General features: G+C 46.2%; 1 long non-coding RNA gene across 1 annotated transcript; it reads left to right on the top strand.

Moving 5' to 3' along the window:
- Positions 1 to 159: 159 nt before the first annotated feature.
- On the top strand, positions 160 to 23,690 carry LOC125442431. The gene is made up of 3 exons (XR_007246001.1): positions 160 to 170; positions 11,643 to 11,653; positions 23,630 to 23,690. It is a non-coding gene; the product is annotated as an uncharacterized LOC125442431 (long non-coding RNA).
- Positions 23,691 to 25,032: the final 1,342 nt, after the last annotated feature.

Genomic DNA, 25,032 nt, shown 5'->3' with positions numbered 1-25,032 from the left:
GCTTCGTCTACCGGCCACGAGCAAAGCCCGCGGGGTGTGCCCCCCGCCTCTTCGCCCCCCAAGCTAGCGGCGGGCGGGCGGGCGGCTGGCCGGAGGGGTGGGCGACGCGGAAGGTGGGACCTGCCCGGAGTCCTTGAGCAGCGGCGAGGCTGGGCGCCAGCGTGCGACCTGTTGCAATGACGTCCATCTCGACGTCCACAGGGCGACCTGTTGAGCCTTTGACTCTTCGGAGCCAGGCAGACGAACCCCCACCCCCCCACCCCCAATACACAAGTGATGCTGATCCCCAATAAGGAAGGTGCCACTCGAGGACCCTGGGCAGAAAAGGTGTGGCAACACCTGTCAAACAGAAGGGAAATCGAAGACAAATGCAGGCCAGGGACACAGACAGTGGTGGGGGTGTGATGGGATGGAAAGGCGTTGAGGAATGGAGCACGACCATTTGCAGGACCTGGTTGCTCTTGGCTGCAGGCTGCGCAAGCCAGAAGGAGGTTCAGAAAAGCAGGCGAGGAAGGAACCCACAAGAGCGCCCAGATGGCAATTGAGCCCATCAGAAGGGTGGGCAGCTGGTGGAGTGAATGCAAGGGCACCCGGAGGAAGAGGGAACAAATGGGGCCTAAAACTCACAACTGCAAAAATAATCAAAATGCACTTCAACATGACTTCACTTTAATCAACCCCCTGCCCCCCCCCCCACAATATTTAAAGATCTTGAAGTACCAGATGTGCATACAGAAGGTCCCAGGCTCAATTCCCAGTATGTGGAAGACCCCAGTCCTATACATTCAGGGCTTTCACACCATCACTGGTTCTGATCGCCATCCATCTAGGCTCTACCAGCAGTGGCGTAGTGGTTAAGAGCAGGTGAACACTAATCTGGAGAACTGGGTTTGATTCCCTGCTCTGCCACTTGAGCTGTGGAGGCTTATCTGGGGAACTAGATTAGCCTGTGCACTTCAACACATGCCAGCTGAGTGACCTTGGGCTAGTCACAGCTCCAAGGAGCTCTCTCAGCCCCACCAACCTCACAGGATGTTTGTTGTAGGGGGGGGGGAGGAGGGAAAGGAGATTGTCAGCCCCTTTGAGTCTCCTACAGGAGAGAAAGGGGGGGTTAAACCCAAACTCCTCCTCCTCCTCTAGGAGTGGGGTTTGGGATCAGAAGCCGGTTCACTGGGTCTTGGTTACCAGGATGCTCTTCCGTGCCAACATTTGTGTGAGAAAAAAGCTGCTGTAATCAAAGTGAAATGACCAAAGGGCAGGCTTAAAGCTACACACAAGCAGCAGAAGCAAGAATTTGACCAGAGATGTGGAAATTTTGTGTGAGTCCAAAGGTTAGCAGAGATGCGAGCACCAGAATTATGTTTGGGGGAAGTGCTGTTCACTGCTGAGACTGGCTGGAATGCAGACTCCAGTCAGCTGCAAGGAAACGGCTCTCCCCTGGCAGATGGGAGGCACAGGAGGAGCCTGATAACATCTGGATCAATCCCAAAGGCACAGCCAGGCAGATGCAGGGCAAGGGGAAGGGTCAGCTTTCCCCTGAGGCCTGAAGAGAACGATGCCATGATGGTAGAATCTGACTTGACAAACCCTTAAAGGCAGAAGAGACACGGATGCCATCTGTGCCACACGAAAGTTTCCACTGGATGGTCCCCTGGGACCACCACACGCCATAAGAAAGCAAGCAGGGCTTTGTGGCATGCACTGCAACATGCACTGTTTCATTTTGTTGTACAGGAATGTGCCTGAAGCGTTTTCTGTGCCCATTACACCCTGCTGTTATCCAGGGGGGCGACGGGGGGGGGGGGGGGAATGCAGGACAACAATCCTTGCTTTGGAGGCAGAGTGTGGAAGTTTCCCCACAAAGAATGCAAAGAGTCTCCACTGTCCTTTTGCTCAATGGTGCACTTTACTGATTCTAGTTGCACAGGGGGGAAAGTGAACAGTCCCCCCCCCCCATAAAAAGCTTTCTTAAGTAAGTTCCGTAGATATTTTTAAAATGTGGGTAATCTTGCTGACATTCTTTGCATTTTCTTTAATGGTACCTGGTCAAGGTTAAAGACTGAATAGCTAGCTAGCTATCTTCCAAACTTGCTATCTGTCTAGAATTGGTCACTGCCTCTACTACTGCCTGTCAGGTCCTGCTTTTGCATTAACTGTGTCCACCAGAGTTCTCTCTTTGATTTCCAACAACTCCTATAAAAAAGAGGAGGAAGAGGATGGTGGCAGGTAAATGACTGCTTTCACTTCTTTTGTCCAGCACTGCCCAGCTTTTCCCAGAGTTCTGATTGGTCTGTTCGGAGTTAGCTCCCCCGCCCCTTCCAGATATTCCACCAAAGGTTTCACTACCTTCCCCCAACTGCCTGTGCTAGACTGGAAATCTGGGCAGGCACGTAGAAAGGGGAAAGAGACTGACATATCAGGGTGGAGCCTTTTAGTTGACTGATTAAGACCCCCTCTTAATGGATCGATCTTAGTGGTAGAAACCACCAGACTTCTGGGCTTCTATGAGTTCAGAGCAGGCCTCAGTTCTGCCTCAAATGTCTTTTGCCTTCAGAAGAACTCTGATAGTTGGGCAATGCCAAGGCCTGGCAGGCAAGCTGTGAGTGGCTTGTTTTATCTTCCAAACAACCTTGAAGGTCTTGTGAGAGGAATCTGTGAGCGTCATGGCTGAACATTCATTTAGACCTGAGCTTTCAATCTGAATCTGAAGTTTAAGACTGGAATCCTTTAAAATAAAAGATAACTCTTTATCTTGTAAAACAGCAGAGCAACAAATTGTAAAATATACACAATGGCCTAGCAATTATGGAAGAGGGGAGTCTGCCTTTAGTCAGCCCTGGGGGGACCTCAGTAAAAGAGCACAAATATCTCACTTGACAGCAGAAGCCTTTTCACTTTTCGTCACTGGCACCTTTTAAACAAACAGGTCCCATATATGGCACTCAATGTGAACTTGTTTTCACTAGTTTTTCTTAATTAGTTTTTGACTGCTGCTTAATTAACACATTGTTTCAAAAATAACTTGTCAGAACGTTCACATGTACCGAAAAAAAAATTGGGTCAGAAGAAGCTTGAACTTCAGTAGAGCCCAACAGACACCCTTAACTCTCGTCTCCCACAAGGCCTTCACTGGAGATGCTTCAAAGGTCCCATAACAGGTGGTCTCAGAAGCCTAGCCACCTTTCTTTGGTGCAGTCACTCTTGTTGCACCTGTGGTGGGGGCAAGGTCTTGTCTGTGAGGGCAAGATGGCTGTGGAAACCCTTCCTACTCCAATTGGCTACAGTCAGGCTAGTAGCAGCAGTGGCATAGAGGTTAAGAGCAGATGTACTCTAATCTGGAGGAACCGGGTTTGATTCCCCGCTCTGCCACCTGAGTTGTGGAGGTTTATCTGGGGAATTCAGATTAGCCTGTACATTCCAACACATGCCAGCTGGGTGACTTTGGGCTAGTCACAGTTCTTCAGAGCTCTCTCAGCCCCACCCACCTCACGGGGTGCTTGTTGTGAGGGGGGAAGGGAAAGGAGTTTGAAACCCCCTTTGAGTGTCCTATAGGAGGGAAAGGGGAGGGTATAAATCCAACTCTTCATCTTCGTCTTCGTCTTCGTCTTCGTCTTCGTCGTCTTCTTCTTCTTCTTCTTCTTCTTCTTCTTCTTCTTCTTCTTCTTCTTCTTCTTCTTCAACAAGTTGTTTACAACTATCTTGGTGCAAAAGAACAAGCAAAAAAAATCATCCAAGCAGTATCTTTATTGAGGGCCAGAGTGGTACAGTGGTTAAGAGTGGTGGACTCTAGTCTGGAGAACCCACTCTACCACACAAAGCCTGCTGGGTGACCTTGGGCCTGTCACAGTTTTGTCAGAACTCTCTCAGTCTGCATGGAGGCAAGCAATGGCAAACCACTTCTGAACATCTCTTGCCTTGAAAACCCTAAAGAGGTCACACTATGTGAGCTGTGGCTTGACTGCACTTTATTAGGAGCAACACAGTGAGACAAAACAGTGCGCAGGTTTTGGAGTACTCAAGAACTCTTGATCAGACCAGATGTTACAAAATATGAAAGAGTGGAAACACAGATTCTTCAGGTCACAGTAGAAGACCATGGAGGATTGTCTGACAAGCAAGAAAAACCAGATGTCAGGTCACAGCAGGTCATAAAAGCAAGAGGCAATGAAACAATCAAACTCCACACCAATATCCCCCCTCTCTAATCTCTCCCTTAAACAGCAAGAGTCAAATCTCTTTTCGGAAGGAAGAGTAGTAGAAATTGCTTGAAAGCTTTTCCATGCTTTCTGCTACCAGAGATACTTATCTTTTTCCTTCAGCTTTGCTCTGCTCCATCAGGAGACAGCTGGCCAAAGATGAAGCTTTTCTGTACTTTTGTACATGCCACATGCTAAAAGCCAATGATAGCAGATAGCTTTCTGGTTGGCCCAGGAGCCATTACCTAGCTTGGACCATTCATGATATGGTTTCTTGGCCTACCTTCTGTCCCACTGAAAACAGCTCTATCGCTTCCACTTCTTGGGTCCACCCTGTCAGGCTAATTCACACAACTTGAGTATGGGGAAACATTAATGGAAACTGAGTTAAGGTAGCCAACAGTTTCTGTGATTTTGATTGTCCATTTGTTCAACCACTGCAATTGAAGTGATATTCCTTGCATGTCAAAGCATGGTGCAATGGTTAGAATGTTGGACTAGGATTGGGAAATCCGCATTCAGATCCAAAGTCTGCCACGGAAGCTAACTTGGTAACCTTGGGCCAGTCGCTTTCTTGCTCACCGTAATCCAGGGGTGTCCAACTCTAGTGCCCCAGATGTTCATTGGCCATGCTGGCAGGGGCTGATGGGAATCATAGTCCATGAACATCTGTGGAACCAGAGTTGGACACCCCTGCTCTAATCTATCTCAAAGGGCTGTTGTGAGAATAACATGGATGAAATGAAAACAATGTAAGCATGAATCGATTTAGAATGCAAAGGACTGGGAGATAAATATGTAAATATATATATTCGAGGAGCCGTGTGGCGTAGTGGTTAAGTGCTTGCACTGCCACTCACATGGTCAGGAGTTCGAGCCCCCTATGGATCAGATATCCTGGCACCTGGCTAATGGCCAACTCAGCCATCCATCCATTTCTTGGTCGGTAAATGAGTACCTAGCTCATAGCTAGGGGGTAAAGAATAGCCGGGGAAAGCAATGGCAAACTACCCCACAAAAGAGGCTTGCTTATAAAATCACTGCTTGCAGTGGTACCCCACGACTGAAGGGGAAACGTTACCTTTATATATATTCCAGTTTTCTTTGACCCTTCTTGTTCACCTGTGCAGGGATATGACAGTGTGAGCCAGTGCTGATGTTCATTTTAATGGTTTATCTTGCATTGCTTGGTCCAAGATTTTTGTTGAGTTTGGCTCATCTGGCTGAAGCAATCACTATATGAACAGGACTTTCTGAAGCCAGCCAAGATCAAAGTTTCACATTACATCTGGTAGCCATCATCCATTCTGGCAAACGCCATCTGACCCTTGGCTTCACCTCCTGGCTGACCCTGTGGAGGCTTCAAGAACAGTATGGGTATGATATACTGCACAGGGGAAAAATACCACCAGTTGTCCAAAGAGGTCATTTTTCATCCAAGCAAGTAGAGAAAATTATCCAGCCAATAAAGAAGCCAATGACTTTTGGCATCCAGGTATTTTATGGTGACACTTGTAATAAAGATACAGCAGCAGAGGCTGGCTCTAAAAAAAGCCAGGAGGAGGCTGGGAGCAGCGGTAAACCAGTGGCCACATGTGAGTGGAGCTCTTGGTCAGCAGGAAAGACTCTTCTCCATTCAGCAAAGCAAAAAGAGAGTTTGTTTCAACAAAACCAAATCTCATTTTTCTCTCAGCACATCTATCAGGGAAGATACACAAAGAAGAAAAATGTGGGAAGAGGGCGGAAGTTTGGATGGAATGATAGAATGGGTGCCGGGTAGGGGAGATTTCCAGCACGTCCTTGCTGAGTCCTGTCCTGGTTTTCCCTTTTAGATGCCAAGTCTCTCTGTGCATGCTGTTAAGGCCCTGGAATTTGTCATCTCTTTGTGGTCCCTGACATATTAAGAGAGACCTCTGGTCCATGGGTTCCCCATCTCAAATTTATCTCAGCTCATGACCTGTTTCGCCTTCTCACCTTCACATGCACACACCGTGCTGAGATTTTTGTTATGCTTTCGTATCAGGGGATGCATTGTCAAAGCCAGCTGCTGCCTAGGGCTTCATTAGCCAGTCTCCATGGCAACACATCTACGGTTTAATTCCGAGAGACCCCCATCTCTCTATGGCTAGCAGTCAGCTGCCTGACTTTGCCCCATTCAGAATAACTGAGAGGCTCCATGTCCGTTGCTCTGTCAGAGATCATGTATCTACCAGAGTCTCTGCCAGAGCTAGCACACCCAGTTTCCATAGGATCAAAACCATGGAGTAGAAACTTGGCTTTGCCTATCAGCACACACCAAATAGTGGAGGAGGAATCCTCCCTGGTATGCCTCCAACCCCCCCCCCCACCTTGTAAATTTGACTGCGACTTCAAAGCATACTAGAAGATCTCACGCCAATGCTTTGAGAACAACATTTCAGAGCCCCTTCAAAGTCTTTGTAATATGCATTGGAAGAACCATTTCATGCCTTCCTGTCATTCTTACTATACCTCGGTTTTGTAGTTCTTACATCATCCAATTGTATGTTCAGTCCCTTCCCTTTATTACTGTTTTATAAACAAATAGTGAAATAATTAATGTTCAATTTTGCAATTATGACTGCTACCCGAAGAGATGTTGGAGGCAGTCAGACAGTAAATTTGGGAAAGTCTGTAGAGAAGCAGGGGGCTTTCTTGCACACACCTTCCTCTTCCTGCACTCTCTCCATCCAGCGCATCTGTTTGGCACTGTTCCAGAGGTTGATCTCACTGACTTCAATGGGTTCAGATTGATGGGAATCCATTTTAAACAGTAAATGGATGTAATTGATTCTCAGTTTACTGTCAAACCAGTTCATATCAGCCTGCCGTGGGAACAATCCATCGTAATACTGAGCAGCAGAACAGTGGTTCTCAGTGTGCTCCAATTAGGTCCTGCCTTCACCAGTGGGCAGATTTTTGCAACACAGTGAACAGCACTACACAGTGCTCCTTCTTCACTTTCCCTGGGCTGCCTGTCCTGGGGACCGCCTCTCCTTCCCTGTCTCTGAGGTGACTCCAGACCAGTGGTTCTCAACCTGGGGGTCGGGACCCCTTTGGGGGGTTGAATGACCCTTTCACAGGGGTCGCCTAAGACTCTCTGCATCAGTGTTCTCCATCTGTAAAATGGATAAATGTTAGGGTTGGGGGTCACCACAACATGAGGAACTGTATTAAAGGGTCGTGGCATTAGGAAGGTTGAGAACCACTGCTCCATACCATCCTGGAAAGTGATGAGGGCCAACTGAGTTGCCTACTTTTATAATCTTACCATGGGGTTTGAAAGCACCAATTTTAAAATGGTTCCATGTGCACTCTAAGAATGTCCAGCAAAGGTTCACCGTCACTGTCTTCTGCTTCGAATGAAATTTAATCTGAAACATATTCAGAAGACTGGATACTCAGAATTCAGGCCAAATCCTCTGTCTTGTCTCCAGAACTCGGTGGCAACACACACAAAATGCTTAAGGAGATATCTGTACTTGGAGTGATGAATGATATGTGATAAATGTTTCTTTCAGTAGAGTTCCCTGAAAATCTGCTCGTACTGTCATTTAGGAAATGGACCCTGGTGTTCACCGTGCATTAACTGAATGCACTGAACACACAAAGCTGCACTGATACTGAGTCAGACCATCGGGCTATCCAGATCAATATCATCTGCTCTGACTGACAAATCCTATCCAGGGTATCAGAAGTCTTCCACTTCATTTGCTACTTGACCCCTTTAACTGGAGAGGTGTAGGACTGAAAGGGCTAAGCTGGTGTTCTACCACTGAGCAGAACAGGATCCTTTCTGTTTTCACAAGAAGGAAAATGTTGGAGATTTCATGGCAGAGTGGAAAATAGTGCCCTGGTGGTCTAAATTCTGAATATTCTGTCTTGAGAAAGATTTTCAGATGAGCATGGCCCCTCCCCATATTGTTTTGGGCCATCCTTCAAAAGCTTTTCAGTTCTTGAAAAAGGACTAAGTACCGCTTCTTTCCTATTTCTCTAACTCAAACATACCAAATAACAGGCTGCCTATGTGATGCACTCCAAATGCTTTATCATTTGCTCTTCTCTACATCCTGCCTGTTTCCTTCTTGAAATCCCATAGTGAATCTCTCTCCTGTAGGAGTTGAGCACCTGTTGTCCAGGTCCGAAGGCGAGGTCTGTCTTTTTCCAGGAGATGGCTCCCTTCCCCTGTGGAGTGGCTCATCAGGAAGAACATTAAATGATGCTTGGAGGAGGAGAGAGTACCCCCAAGAACAGGTGCTCATCAGACACCCAGGGAATCCCTTGATAACATATCAGTGCACAAAGGTATTTAGCATCCTGGAGAGGTAAAAGATGCAGGAAATCAGAGGAAGTTGCAGCTGTTGTGGAAGTCCCTCTGGGGCTTTCAGGATATGTTTGACTGAAGTGAAAATCAATGTGAGATTGGCATGAACTGTTCCAGAGGCAGATAGACAGAGCAGAGCAGGTTCTGCTCAAACCAACTGTCCTCTGCCCAGAAGGCAACATCTGGGAATTGGCAAGGAAGGGTTTATTAGAACAGAGATTAAACACACACACACACACACGTAATAAGGAGAAATGTTTAACTAAGGGTACGGCAGCTCCCTTCAAGTTCATATGAAAATTGGTATTGTGCGTAACAACAGTACTTTGCTCTTTGCCACAGGGGTCTGCAACCTGTGGCTCTCCAGATGTTCATGGACTACAAATCCCATCAGCACCTGCCAGCATGGCCAATTGCAGACCCCTAGACCTTGAAAAGAAAAAGTTGGGAGAGGTTGACTCAACCCTCCATCTTTCTGAGGTTGGTAAAATGAGTACCGGTGCCTGTTTTGCTGTGGGTAATGTGTAGAAGACTGGGGAAGGCAATAGCAAACAACCACATAAACAAAGTCTGCCAAAGTAAACGTCATAATGTGACATCACCCCATGGGTCAGTAATGCATAAGAGACTACCTTTACCTTTTTATGTGTCCGTGAGAGGGAGTGGAGCAATGTTAGACAACCCCAGCTCAGCTAATAGTGACAAACTAGAAAGTGAATAGATTCTGCTGCAGCAGCATTCAGCACCTCCAAGGAGGAGCAGGAGGAGCAGGAGGAGCAGGAGGAGCAGGAGGAGCAGGAGGAGGAGGAGGAGGAGGAGAAGGAGGAGAAGAAGAAGAAGAAGAAGAAGAAGAAGAAGAAGAAGAAGAAGAAGAAGAAGAAGAAGAAGAAGAAGAAGAGTAGAAGAAGAAGAAGAGTAGTTTGGATTTATATCCCCCCTTTCTCTCCTGTAGGAGACTCAAAGGGGCTTACAAACTCCTTTCCCTTCCCCTCTCACAACAAACACCCTGTGAGATAGGTGGGGCTGAGAGAGCTCCGAGAAGCTGTGACTAGCCCAAGGTCACCCAGCTGGCATGTGTGGGAGTGTACTGGCTAATCTGAATTCCCCAGATAAGCCTCCACAGCTCAGGCGGCAGAGTGCGGAATCAAACCCGGTTCCTCCAGATTAGATACACCTCCTACGCCACTGCTGCTCCTCCTGCCGCCACTGAGGTGGCTAATGGCCTTTCCCTAAACAGAGGAGTGACTCGACTGGTAAAAATGCCTGCTCAAAACAGGGAGAGATACCTTGGCTCCCCTATCATGGATTTTTCCATAGCACTGGACAAACACACAGGGAGGGAAGGATTTAGAGCGTGTTGCCACTATCCCTTTTGAACAGTGTGCAAAATTGTATTCATTTATTTAATTGTTAGATCTGATAGTCCGCCCCTCCCCTTCCGGGCTCTCCAGGGTTGTCTTGAGCCTTCATGGGTGGGAAGGATGATTTGGCTGTTGGGTGGCTCTTTTCCCCATCCATGATAACAGAAGGACTTCGTCCTCAGGGGTGCAAAACAACTGACTACTGGCTCGCTTGCTTTAGATCCAAGCTATCAGTGGTGCTCCATTAGCTGTTCTTCTGTTTTCAGTCCTAAGGGCAGCTGGGCAAATGGCTTCAGAAGGACTCAAAAGCAGTGCTTTTCTCTCTGCTGCAGGAGGCAAGCAGGCTTCGGTTCTCTGGATTCTGCTGCACTCTGCTGGCTAATGTGGATCCTGCAAAGGCACCATCGATAGCAAAAAGAGGAAATGAGCTATTACTTGGGGAAGTCCCATTTATTCCAGCGCAGTCACTAGGATACCTGCACACAACCTCGCCTGTAAGACTCCTCAACTCAGCCTCACAAATTAGCAGCAAATTTAGATGTGCACGTCTGGAATGTGCTGAAGGCCATCTGTGCAAGTGAGGTGTAATGGTTAGACTAAGATCTGGGAGGTTTAGATCCCCAGTCTCCCATGGAAACTTGCTGGGTTACCTTGGACCAATCACATACTGTTATTCTCACCTCTCTCACAGGGTCATTGTGAGGATTAAAATGGAGGAGAGGAGAATGATATAAGATACTTTGGCTCCCCTTTGGGAGGAAAAGGCAGTGTCTGAATGAAGTAAAGAAGTAAATAAGCACATGCTCAAAGTCAGGGTTGTATTTCCAAGTGGTAACTCTGTGCAATCCATATCATGATTCCCACAAACAGAGAAAGACAGCAAGAATACAGTTCAGCAAAACAGAGAACTGGTGAATCAGTTCAGATTTAACATGGGAACTTAACCCCGCTCTCCCCAGCTCACTGTATTGTGGACCTCACTGACACCTTAAAACTGCCAGGTAAGAAGCCACAGCAAGCAGAGTTCTCCCAACTGTGCATATCCAAATTTCCCAAGAAATAGACTAGGCAGCACTTTTTTCTCTTGGTTTCAGCTTCAAAGCTCACAGCCCTCAAGCCATTGCTCAGCTCCAAGCTCCTCCACTGCGTAATCTGCTCCTTTCCGTCAGCTTCCATGTCTCTGAATTTAAAGTTCCATGCCCTCTCTTCCTGGTCAAGCTTTCTGGTTCTGAACCTTGCCCAAACAGTCCTCCACAGAAAATTGTACAAGTCTTGACCCCAGCCTAGCTGGCTATTCTTCCTTCTCACCAATGCAGGACTGAGAAGATCTGGATGCTGTCAGCCTCCTTTTCCTCCCCTGAACAGTAGAAATTATATCAGGACACCAACTCAGCCATTCGGTGTTGGATATTTCACTGTCATAAATGCAAGACAATATAGATAGGTTGAATGAACAAGCTAGGCCACACATAACAGGGAAAGACCCCCTCAAAAAATCCCTGCACATGGCCCCTCACCAATCTAGATGAAGGACAACTCCTCACCGAGTCAGTAAGGCCTTGGTGTGAGTCAGATGACCAAATTGGGTTAATGGTCTATCAGCTAGAAAGTGGAGACATAGAAAGAGAACAAGAGGGGGAAAGGCAAGTAGTTTTTATGGTCACCTGAATGGCCAGTCTTCTCAAACTACTGTGGAGACAACTGTATGAGGAGATTCTGCTCCCAGAGACCAGAGTGGTGAAGGGGTAAAAGGGGTGGCATGGGTAGCAGAAATGCCTCTCCAGGATCTCCCACCCCCCAGGCAAGTTGGGCTTCCAACCTGTTCCTTTTCTTCTCATTCTTTGCAAGGGCTGTGATGAATGTGACGGAAGGCCAAATCCACTGGGCTTTGTCCTGCCCCACACATAATGTAGCTGCGTCCATGCACAATCCAATTTTACTCTTCAGTCAAAAAGCCAGCATTTTTTCAAAGGAATTTACAGATGCTGCTTCCAATCTGAAATGAAATTCCCATTGGAGGAACGGAGAGTTTGCCTGTATTCAAAAAAGAAACGTTCAATAATAAATCTAAGGGTTGCTTTTGCAGCTCAGTAATAGCAAAATGAGCCTCTCTCTCTTCCCAAGTCCTGCTGCCTGCTTTTGCCTCCGCCTGGCTGGGTTCAGCATTTGCAGTGTATAGAATTCAGTTCATGGGGCTGAGCACTCATGAGCAAATTCAGTTCCCTGGCTAAGACTGATTGCAAGAGCTGCCTCCAAGACAAGTAAATTGTCTTGTAAGTTTTCATCTGAAGAAAAGACAGAATCATAGAGCTGGAAAGGGCCATACGGACCATCTAGTCCAACCCTCTGCTCAATGCAGGATTAGCCTAAAGCATCCCTAGCAATTGTTCAACCAGTCACTATTTGAAGACCACCAGTGAGGGGGAACTCACTACCTCCCTGGGCAGCCAGTTCTACTGCTGAACTACTCTTTCTGTAACAAAAAAAAAATCCTAATGTCCAGCTGGCACCTTTCTGTTCATAATTCAAATCCATAATAATGAGTCCTGTCCTCTGATGATGATAGGAACAGCTCCCTGCCTTTCTCTAAGAGACAGCCTTGCAATATTTAAAAAGTAAAATCACATCCTCCCCCCTCAACCTCCCAAGCCCCCCAGATATTTTTCATAGGGCTTGACATCTCAGTCCCTGATCATCCTCCCAAGCAGTGTGCGGTTTCCCAAAGTCACGATTCGTTCTCTTAGCAAAATGATTATATTTATAGAGCTGGTCAAATGCTGGAGTCAGCTCCAACGGTGAACAAATGTATCAATACAAACAAATCAATTTCGTTCTACTTGCAAGACCTGTGGGTTTCGCTCTAAGCCAAGAGAGCCTGCCTGATACAGTTCTAATACACATTCCAGGGAAGTTAAGAGTTGACTCAGTCATTATTATTTTTTTGCCATCACATCAAAGCTGACTTATGGTGACTCTGTGAGATTTTCCACACAAGAGACATTTGGAGGTGGTTTGTCATTGCCTGCCTCCATGTCATGGCCCTGGTATTCCTTGGAGGTCTCCCATCGAAATAGTAGCCAGGGTCAGATCTCAAAGTGCCTGACTAGCCCAAGGTCACCCAGCAAGCTTCAATCGCATGAGTAGGGATTTGATTTTTGTATTTCCTTGGTCCTAGTTTGACACTTTAACCACCACACCATGCTAGTTCTCATCAGTCAATTCTAGTGATGGGCAAATGTCTCCATCTCTGATCTGAAGGCATTGCAAAAGGCATTAATGGAGAACACTAAAAAAAACCCCAACAACTTCCCACCCTTAAATTAGGGTGTGGGGCTTCCTTCCCCCCCCTTTTTTTGCACATGTGCAGTTCATTTCCAACAAGGGTAGGGAGACACAAGTAGGTTCTTGCTGTGCCATTTGGGAATTGTATTATTGCTTCCAATGGACTGTGACAGTAAACAAATGTCATAAAGACTGCGATTGTAACTCTCTAGGGGATGGTTCATTTATATTTTTTACAGTTCTTCATACATGATTGGTTGTGACCTGGTTGGCATGTATTAACAAAAAACATTTGGTTAGGTTGCTTTCTGTAAGACTTTTTTTTTGGGGGGGGGGGGTTATAAAAATATTTTTGGGTGTTTTTTTTTTTTTAGAATAGTAGTATTAACCATCATTCCTTCCTGGTGTCTGCACACATTGCATTGACACATTGGCAAATCCTACCCTTAGGGAGTAGGTGAACATTTATGACTTGGAAATTGTTGGACCAGAGACCTCTGGGGCCAGGAGATTGTTCTGTCTATTACACACATTGTTCCCTTTCAATTCCCAAGCTAATTTCAACAATCAGCAACCATGCACCAAGTTGCCAGCACAGCAGCTGTCTTTGTGAGTGCTGTCTAGTCTGGGGAATCCATACCATGGAGGCACAAAAAGGGAGCATATGCTCTAGGGATGTATAATTGTGTCCTTTTGCAGTTCTTTTTATTTATGTATACTGTCATCATGAGCCTTTTTGTTTCAATTATTTTTTGCTGCTGGTGTTTCCAATTAATTTGTTTTGTTTTATGGGACTTTAACCCTACTTAAATGCTAGGTGCCATGTTTAAACCATTGATGAAGAAAGAAAGAAAGAAAGAAAGAAAGAAAGAACGAACGAACGAACGAACGAACGAACGAACGAACGAACGAACGAACGAACGAACGAACGAACGAACGAACTTAATTGAATATACTTAAAACATTTTTATACTGAATTATCTCCTGGGATTCAAGGAAACCATTTCAATAGTAATTGGTTGTGGTGGATTTTCCGGGCTGTGTGGCCGTGGTCATCATGAGCCCGGAAAACCTACCACAACCAGTTGAATCTGGCCGTGAAAGCCTTCGACAATACATTAATAATAATTGTTCTGTCAAATGTTGTTAGTGTGAGTAGTAAAGAAGACAATTGCAGTTTCATCCATAATGGGGGCAAACAATTCAGAAAGTGGAATATTTCTAACTGAAACAATATGGTCATGAAATTTGGCAACCTCTGTAATATTCTATGTTGAAACATTTTGGTCAGATGAAATGTTGAGGCAACAGCATTCTCTTCAAAATGCCTCTGGGCACTGTGAGCTGGATACGTTTGCATTCCTTGTTTTGTGATTCCCAAACAACACTGCTAATCAATTGCAATTTGTGCAAGTCACGGAACTGTGCCCATCAGAGAGTCTAAACTTACTTCTCTTTGATTTTCATGTCAGGTTGCTTGAGTGGTGCGTGAGGAAGTCCACCATTTTCTTTCTAAGTTCTGCCTCTGTCGTCAGACTCCCCCTCTTCTGTCACAGCTTGGTGTTGGCGTGGCTACAGTTGGCCTACTGGGATGCAGCTTTGGTCAGAGAACTCAGCAATCCACTATCACAAGAAGCCAGTTTCCCGCCTGAGGTGGCCCAGGAATTTGGTCCCCAGTTTTTGCAGAATATGAATTCAACAAGATAGGTCAGCTAACATGCAGCTCCCAGCATTCTGCCCCAGTTCCCTCCCATCCACCATATCTAATGTGATGTTCAAAGCTCAGCTGTTTCTTTTCACTGTTTTTGCTGTATGACACTTAAATCCACGGCTAGATGGCAATGTCATGTGCACACATTAATACATGCACAAGCTGCCTTCTACCAAGTCAGATCATTGTTCTGTCTGGGTCAGTGCTATATGCTCCAACTGGCCGTGGCTCAGTAGTCCCCTGGGTGGAGATCTTTCACATCACTTACAATTTCTTTTTAACTGGGGATGTCTGGGACCTCCTGCATGCAAAACAGATGTTCTGTCCTTGAGCCATGGCCCCACCTCTGGACAGATATAAATGGAACAAGAGCCAACCTTGTAGACCAGTATAAAGGACAACTACACATACAGCTGCACAACCAGTCGCCATCCCTTGCAGTGAGTAGATTTGTCTGCAGACAAGCAACTCTTCCCTCCCATTGCAGGGTGGTCAGCCAGAGAAGGACCACCTTCCCCACCCCATCATGCTAAAAGTTACTCCTGATATTTTAAATTGTGTTAGAGCCACTCATATAACAGAATCTGTAGGGCTGTAGAGAGTTGTGTGCATGTCTTGCTCAAAAGGCAGCTGCAGGCTGTCCCCTGAACCTTTCTGGGGATTCCTGCCATGAATCTTGCTTAGGCTGGTGCATGCAAGTAAGCCCTTTGCTGCAAATATTCTCACTGCAGACATCACCTGTAGAGCACTGGGCATCTACAGTGGAGGAGGGGGTGATGTAGGAGCCGATCTCTCTTCCCATTGCTGTCAGTTGGCCTTTGCAGAACCAGATCCAACCACCTTGTCCTACAGAATGGCTTCCAAACCTAGGATTTGCTGCAAGGGCTAGTCGGTAGTGTGCAGAACTACAAAAAAAGTTCTTCAATAAGCTGTAGGGAGACATAGGCATTGCTGGCAAAGGGATCCTATGGAATTCTGAAATCTTTCATGATCAATACAATTATGACACACGGAGGGTTCCATCCCCTTTTTTGGCCATCCTAAGCAGCAGGAAGGACAGACGGGGCAAACACTATACATGGCCACTACATGCTGACAGGTCTTCTGCTCACATCATGGAAGAGGGACAATTTAGCAAATGCCTACTTCTCTGCCCTCCTGCCAGGTCATTGTGATGCCCTGGGAACTCGCCGCCTCTTACCAGCCTAGGAGGGGGAAGAAGCGGAAGTGCCGCCCTTCCCCTGGCAGCAATGGCGGCTGCAGTAAGTCATGGCCGCTCCTTTGTGATGCCCTGGGAACCCCAGTTACCAGATGTCTTTCCCACTCATCAGCTTGTGAGTGAGTCCCTTGCCTCTTTCCACCTTCCACTTCTCCCTCACACCCTGCCCCTGCCTGCCAATCCATGAGCCCACTTGAGAAGGAGGTGGTGGCTGCCTCTGTTTGGTGGACAACTACTTCTTGGCTTAGTTGAGCAAGGCAGCATGCAAGTACATCATTGGAGGCAGGTCTGCTCTCTCTGGATGCCAAGGAAGCCGAAACCTCCGAAAAATGCTCCCGTCAGCAGAAGCAGCTGTCAGGTGAACATAAGCAGGTTCTGTACCTCATCAATCATGGGAGGCGGGTGTAGGAGACTAGGCTACATCCCTCATTGCTTAATTGTGACAGTTAATCATAATTTCATTAACATGAAGTGCCACTTACTACCCACAAGCCCTCTCCTCTTTTTCCCTCCCTGGAGTCTATTCTCATGCTGTGCACAGGGAGGGGGTTTTTTTTTTAGCATCATTCATGAGGATGGCGTCATCTTGAATTTCTGCCAAGAGGACCACCCTGGCCCTTCCCCTTGTCCACAAGAAAGAAAGAAAAATCTCTGGCACCAAAATCAAATTATGCCCTATGAAAATCCCCATGACACATGCACAATAGCAGAGTCATACCTGGCACTCTGCTCTCTGTATCCAGAGATCTTTCCACACTTTTTCTTAAGCCTAAAACAGGAAATAAAAACCACATCTCTCTGTCCAAGTTAGCTTGTCTGCCCAAATCCAGTGGGTGCACGCTTTCTCAGAATTCTCATCTCCCTTGGCTCTCTTTAAGGTTTGCCCTGATATTTCTGCAGGCTCTGTGTGTCTCTTCCTTCCCAGTGCGCCACTTTCTTTTCAGTTCAACCCTTCAGTTCAACCCTTTTTCTACCTGGAAGGAAATATACTTTCTCAGAATGTGATGGCAGTTCCAAGAAAATACGCTCATGATGGCACTAGACTTCTGGGGAGGGGGGGAGTTGGTGAGTTGGTAACAACACCACATCCCCCAGCTCTCCAGATCCCAGTTTGCTCATCTGTGGTGTTCACTTATCATGTACGTTGGTTGATATGTCGATAACTGTGAAGTTGATAACTGTGAAGTTGAAGCTTGAAATTTGGAGTGGGCTAGCAAAGACTCCTCAATGAACTCAGCTCTGCTTAGGTGAATGCCATGAGTTCTGATGAGCTATTTCTTGAAAAATGCACAGCATGCTACTTCAAAGCAACACCCAGCAGCTTCAAAGGAGGACCACAGACTATTAAGGCCACTAAAATTGAGCAGGCACTAAAGTGATGCCTCTTGGGCTCTTCTGAGGACATCCTGCTCCAGTCTGGCTGTTTTGCTTTAAGGGAGAAGGAAGTGGGCATAGGAAATGCATTGATTTGATGAGTGCCACGTTGTTCACAAGTGCCACGTTGGGAATCACTAGTCTTGGTGGTAGTAGCAGGCTTCTGTTTGGCCAGGAAGGATAAGGCAGACCCCTATGCCATCTCCCAAATTCAGAAGAGCTACAGCTCATCACCAGCAACTCATGGTCCATCTAACAGAAACAAGCCCAGGGACTGGACAAGGCAACAGTGCCTACTCAGCCAATTTTGTTATAGGACCAACAAATGTCACTCATACTCATTCACTCATTACCCAGTGAGATACACACAGAACAAACAGTTCAGTTTTTGTGCAAAAGAAGAAGCAGACAAATATCTGATATATAAAAGACTGCAACATTCAGAAAACAGAAGGAGAAGATTTCCATCTTCCACGACACTCTGCTCTTCAACAAAAACACTCTCCAACAAAAGGGCTTCAAAAGAAGACTCAAAGATTTTACATTGGTCTAGGTTTAAACTGAGATGAAGGTTCTCTCTCCCTCAGTCATCAATTACTACTGTACTGCAATGCTGTGCTTATCTTGTAAACTTTCAAGTTCTGCATTGGAATCTCACAGTAGAACTTTAGCATTCTAATGGGCACTTAACCCTGACACTCCACCCTCTCCCTAGATTACCTAGATCAGTGGTGGCAAACCTATGGCATGGGTGCCAGAGGTTTACTCAGAGCCCTCTCGGTGGGCATGTGAAAACAGAGTTGCCCCTACCCCCTCACACATTTAGGCTGGCCTGGGCCACTGGGCTCGATTATTAGCATTAAACCTAAGACCTAGTTTTGGTGAAGCTGTGTAGGTAACCCTGTTAAGTGCTGTTAAACCCCACTGATTTTCATGCAAAGTACTAAAGTTTGATCCTTTACCTGGGAGTAAGCTCGGTTGCTGCCAATGGGGCTTGCTTCTGAGTAAACCCTCCTAGGGTCGTGATTCACCCGTCGGAAGAGTTGCACGGTTGCTTCAAAGCAAAGCCACCGACTACCACCAAGCTTACTCCCGAGTAACGCACGCCTCGGAGCCAACCCTTTTTTCTAAACTAAAACCTCAGTATTCAGGTTAAATAGCCGTGTTGGCACTTTGTGATAAATAAGTCGGTTTTGGGTTGCAATTTGGGCCCTCGGTCTCGAAAAAGTTCGCCATCACTGACCTGGATCTTCCATCTAAAGCTATACTTTCCACACCAGACAAAGCAAGATCCTAATCCATGAACCAATCTTCTAGTTTTCAAAGTACCAGAAACATCTTTTATTCCAATGCTGTCACCTGGACAGATCAAAAGGAAAATGTGGCAACTTCTGCTGCCAGACAGGCCTGCATATGCTCTACACCACTACTTGAAGATGCTTTGCCATACCTGCAGCATACTTGGAGCCATTTGGGCAGTTCCATAATCATTCCCTCCCATCCCCTATGGCCACTGAGGAAGGGGAAAAGGGAAAAATATAGGGAAGGGGAAGGGGAAGGGGAAAAGAAACATAACTGTAGTCTTGTCTTGTCCTCTTTGCTTGGAGGGTTGATTCATGCTAATGGAAGGTCTGCTGTTTTAGGTACAAGCACACTTGTTAATTTATTTGAAATATTTATACCCCACCTTATCTCTTCTGACTCAAGCAGCAACAGCTGCAAAGATGTAAAAACAACAAATGTGTCCATTAAAAATTTAAAATCAATACAAATAAACAGTTAAAAATGCAGCCAGATTGTCTAGAATTGTCTATTCATTGGTCTGAGTTAGGCTGCCAGGCCAAGGTTATTGGTACCCCATTATTTTTGCGCTCTATCAGCTGGACTTCCACTAAAGGGAGTCAGCTGGAAAATACCCTCATGAGATACTTGTTCAAAGAAATCAGGTGTCTTGAACTTTTTGTGATGGCAACATTATCTTAATGAGAGCTGGCGATTCTAATCAAGGTTATGTATAAACTAAGTAAGCTACAGTCTGCCAAATTACGAATGTTGAGGATAATGCTAAGGAGCCTCTTAAACTTGACACAGTTTAGGGCCTCAACAGGTCTTCATCTGGCAAGCCTCAAGGAAGGCTCTGCACTCCCTGACTTGACTTCAGTTCTCAAGGCTTAAATGAGGCCATAAAGCCCACAGGTTTAGAAGGAACAGTGTTTCTGTCAGTCATGAAGGCCCAGGCTTTGCTCAATGTGCCATCACCTCTCTCCAGCAGAGTTCACATGTTTTCACTAAGCAAAGCACAAATGTGCTAATGGAAATGCATCGCTCTTGGGCAGAAGGATGGTGTGATATGGCACTCAGTGTGGGACTGAAACCCAGAGAATATATTTATGTCCACATCAAGAAAAAGTGCCAGGTTAAATATAGACAAGGCTTTGGCTGGCTCTGGTGAGCAGAGCAAACTGCCCTTCGGTACAGCCCTCAATCCCCAATGCAGCCAGCATTTTCTCCCCCATGCTCAATGTGTGTATATGTTCCTGGGTTCAATTAAGGTGAACCAAGTCCCTTTGTTGTCTATTTTTCCATGGGAAATGCCACTCACGACATGATGTCTCACTGTTTGTGCTTTTTCAGTTTCTACTCTGGATTTTTAAACTGAAGGCTGACGAGCCCATTTTCTGCACAGTGAAAGTGAATGGGAAAGCAAGGACCTACCAGAAGATGAAGACTCAATCACGCAGTGGAGACATCCAAGAGATAAATCTACAAGGGTGTCATCCAACAATATGATCCTCAAGCCAAATTCTGCAAAAATGGACCAAAACCATGACCATCTCGTGTTCAGCGAGCATGACGGGCCTGCAGAGAAAGGACCACTAAGTGACTCATGCAACAGCCTGGAGGTCCAAGACAGGAAACAATCCATTTGCAGCAGAAAACCAGCCAGCAAGAATGGTAACCCACACCCACCACAGGCTTCTCATTGAAACCAAAGATGCTTACATTTGGGACATTGGTGAATTTAATAAAATGTAGATTTTAGATTGAATAAGCTGAGAGCTGTGAATGGTCTAGCAATCTCCAACCCCATTTCTCTTTCTGATTGGTTAATTGATTGGACTTCAATTCCACCCCCCTCTCTGCCAGAGGGGACTCAGGGCAGCTAACAACTTGAATATTAATACAACCCAATTCACATACATTGAAAACTATGAATACCAACATCCCTGGAACCCAGTACTTCATATTCACCACCTGGTGACCAAACCATGGAAAGAAAAACCTAATGGCAACAACCAAATTAATCAATATCTAATCACCACAAATAAAACACATGAAGATAACACAAAATAAAGAGAAGAATAGAGATAAGAAGGCCAGCAATGATGTAACTATTGGTGCCTCAACCGTAGGCCTGGCAGAACATCATCTTACAGGCCCTGCAGATCTGAACAAAATTCTGCAGGGCCCGAGTCCCTGTAGACAGAGGGTTCCCCTAGACTGGGGCCAGAGCTTCCAGGGCCAGGCAGTGTTGAAAGGAGGGGGAACTGTGCCCAGGGCATGAGGTGCCCGTGCGCTCCCTCCTGCCCCACCCTGCCCTGCCCCCAACACATTGCCCTGCCCCTGCCCCCTCCACATGACTGCAATGGTGGCACCTGGGGCAAGCCATCCCGGATGTCCCCATTGCAGCTCTGCCTCTGAGGCCAGGGACGTCCAGCAAATTGTTCCCAGTTGAACATAATGCTCTTTGGGGATCTCCGGCTCTGAGCAGGGTCCTGCTGGTATGATGGTCCCAGACAGTTTCGGGCTTTAAAGATTAAACCCAAAACCTTCAACCTTTATAAGCATGAACCTAGATTTAACTTTAAGCCCACTGAAATCAGTGTCTAAGCCTGGAGCTATTCTGCATTGGATTGCACTGTCCATGTATCAGAGCTTTTAAACAAGATCTACCCTTGCTAGATAGCCGCCATCAGCTGTCCACCAGCGTCTCCCAGTTATTTCTTGTCAGTGGTGATCCTCTTGACACATCTGGGAAGTTTGGAAATTATAGTGATGCTGCAGTCTTATTCTGGCCTTGCTGAAAGTTTTTGACAGCAGCAAGTCCTTCTTGAAGCAATCCCAGCTCACCACTAGCATAACTGGACCCATCATTCAAAATTTCCACACAGAAATACTCCATGTTTATGAAGGAGAGGTGAGAGAAAGATACTGCTAGATAGGCCAATTCTCAACCTCATCCCACCCACCTCCACCCCACCAGCAAATGCTTGGAGCAATTCTTTCCCACATTGCAGGACACCCTATTCAGGGCATTTTCATGTGAGAAAAGGGGACTTCTCTGAGTCAAGTGTGGTGTAGCAGTTAAGAGTGTTGATTCTGTACTGAAGAACCAGCTTTGATTCCCCACTCCTGCACATGATGCCTGCTGGTTCTCTCAGCCCCACCTACCTCACAAGGTGCCTGTGGAGGGAGATGAAGGGAAGGAGTTTGTAAGCTGCTTTGAGACAGGACAGAAAGGAGGGATATAAATCCAAACTCACTGCATCATTCATTCACTGGTCTTTGCAACGGGACATTGAAGCTGGATGGTGGGAGAGTGGGAAGTTTTGATATAGGGTTAATAGAAGAGAACTGAGGCTTGAAGCTGACTTTTTAACTGGACTTTAATCCAGTGAAGCCCTGTGAAAGAAATTCCAGGGCAGCAGCATCCTTACAAACCATTTTTTCATTTGAAAGCCATTTCTTGCAAGGTACGATTGGAGGAAATAGAAAAGTTTCCAGCTACTATTTTCTGCACTAAACCATATGATATAATCTGGGAAGATAAAGCATGAGCCTGATACATATGAAAGTTTTGAGAAAGTCCACCTGGATGATTGTGTCTGGAAGTAGCTTGTCAGAAGTAGCTTGATTGTGTCTGGAAGTAGCTTGTCAGAACCTTCATGTAACTTCACATTCCCAAATTACATTCCCAAATAACTTCACATTCCCAATGTGTTTTGGAGGGGCAGATAATCTCCCCTTCACGGTTACCTGCCTTTCCCTCACCTTGCAATATTCGTATTATTCCACCATATGCTTTCCCAAAACTCTCCCCTTTCCTCCCACATTACACACACACACACACACAAACACACACCTGGCTGTCACATAGACACCACACTTTCAGATGATTCTCTGTCTGCACAGAGTAGGGAAGGAGCTGCCCTTACTGCATCAGTAGCCCAGTCAGTTGCTAAGCAACACAGAATCAAATGGAGTTCACCCAAATATACTGAGGAAATCTCCCTGTATCTTTTTCAGAATGGACACTCCCACATTTTGAGCTTGCCACTCCTCTCCTCTCCAACAAGGTGGCAGGTTGTAGGCATGCCTTGTGCCAGGGGCTGCTTTTGACCTCCATGGTAGAGTAGCGTCATACAGACCCCCAAAGACCTAAGCAACCCTCTGAGATGGAAAAGGCCAAAACAAGAAACCAAGAACTGCAGCTCCCTCCCAGTGATGTTTAAGGGACTGCTTTGAATTCTGGGAACAGGAAAATCCAAAGCCTGGTGTTAGACTTGACATCTTTGAGGATTATCTGGCTGATATTAGACTTTGACAAGCTCTTCCCACCTGGCAACTTGTAAGCAGGGGGAATGGTTGGCTTAATCTCTGCTGCTCTGAAGCACCACCATCACAGATAGTCAGACATGGAGCTGCAGCTTAGGAGGAATCCTGGAGGTCCACTTGAGGTCCACTTGAGCTTCATGTACACTGTGACTCTAGCCCCTCAGAAATTGAGTTGTAGGTTGAACTGTTCATGGATTCTCAGAAGGTTGCCTGAACTGCTGCGGTTCTTCTGCCAGTCTGTATGTTTTCCTGTTTCCATGGCCACCAGCCCTCACAGTGCTGCCACTGGCCAGTTTAAAATCAGCAGTTGGGACCTCACAGTCCCAACAAGAGTCTCACTCCTCATCTGTTTGTTTATATTTATTTTTTTTGGGGGGGAAGCATATGTTGCTTTATCCAAAATTTAAAGTGGCTTACAATCAAAGGTACACAATATCATCACAACAATACAGCAGGTATAGTATGCAAAAGCATAAACCACAACACAAAGACAAATTTATACCTTGGCTACATTTATTCCCATAAGAGTGAAAGTCTAATCAAACCATCTAGTAGCTGGTTCCCTCCAAAGTTTCCCTCACCATAGGTGATGCCCATAGACACACAGAAAACCCACTTAAACTGTTTTTAATTCTTATGGACTATATATGCCTTTGTATTTCCATTCACTAGATTTGGTCTACACACATGTTAGGAAGCTTTTTGTGAATAGCATACAATAAACTTGCTATTAGTTTGCATCTATTATGCACTGATTTGGTAGCCAAAGTAGTCAAAGGTAACTACAAAGAAGTACAGTGCATCTAAGAATTCAGATGCTCATGGAAAAATGCAGATGCTCATGAATTTTTTTTAAAAAAAAACAGCAGTAAATGCTGAGGGGGAAAATGGAGCAAGGTAGAGGACAGGGGGAAACGGCAGACAGTCAAGGGGAAGTAGGGTGATCTCACAGGGGCCCTGGATAATGGCTAGACTTTTTGGTGAGATGGGAAAGAAAGATTGAATGGTTATGTCCACACTGTTAATGGAAGGAAGCTCAGAAATGTTTCAAGGGAAAACATTGAAGTAAAAGTTGTTTGGAAGCATTTCTGACACCAAACGGAGGAATACAAGTACAGAACTCCACGGAAAAACTGTTTTATTTGTGGGCTGAATATGAGGTAAAACACTTGTGCAGAAAGGGTCAGAGACAGATAACAATCAGTCCCAATAACTTAGGCCGTTTCCCCACTCACTTTTAGTTGCGGGGCATTTGCGGCAAATAATCCAAGGAGCTGCTGCATTCCCCACTACCTCAGCGGCAGCAACGCAGCAACCCCGATTCTGCAGCTCTCCTTCCTCCTTTGCGCGCGTCATTTCAGTTCCTGTTTGGATGAGTACTTTTTCAAAAACCCCACGCTGAGCGTGGGGGTGCACGGGGGAGTGCGGAAACCCAGGGGGGACTCCGGGTTCAAGTTTCCCACCGTTGCTGGTGATGTGGAGCCCTCCATCCAATTAGGCAATGGCGAAGTGTGCGCTATGCGCACGCAGCCTACATTAAAAATTTTCTTTTTAACACTAAAAATCCACGTCTTCACGTCGTGGGCATAGATGTGTATTGTGTCTGTTCAAATACACGTGGATTCCTCGGCAAAGCGTGGAGACGTGGTTTCGTCCTTTTGATAATAAAAAAATCCCCGCCCCAGAACAGCGTAGCAGCCAATCAGGACCAGCCAATCAGGACAGCCCCTGAGCGGATCGTGGGGAGTCTTGCGTAGCTGCTGCGCAGCTGCAAAATTCATTTGACCAGGGGACGAAGCTGTGGTGGGGACTGTGAGCCCGTGCTCAAAAGGTCCCGCAGCAAAGGAAGCCGCAGCTATCGGCCACCATTTTGCAAGTGGGGAAACGACCTTAGTCTGAGAGGAGAGTTTTACAGGCAAAGGCCAGCAATA

Source organism: Sphaerodactylus townsendi, linkage group LG13 (assembly GCF_021028975.2).
Source record: "Sphaerodactylus townsendi isolate TG3544 linkage group LG13, MPM_Stown_v2.3, whole genome shotgun sequence".
Classification (NCBI taxonomy): Eukaryota; Metazoa; Chordata; class Lepidosauria; order Squamata; family Sphaerodactylidae; genus Sphaerodactylus; species Sphaerodactylus townsendi.
Note: the sequence above shows the minus strand (reverse complement) of the source record. Positions and strands in the feature narration are given on the sequence as shown.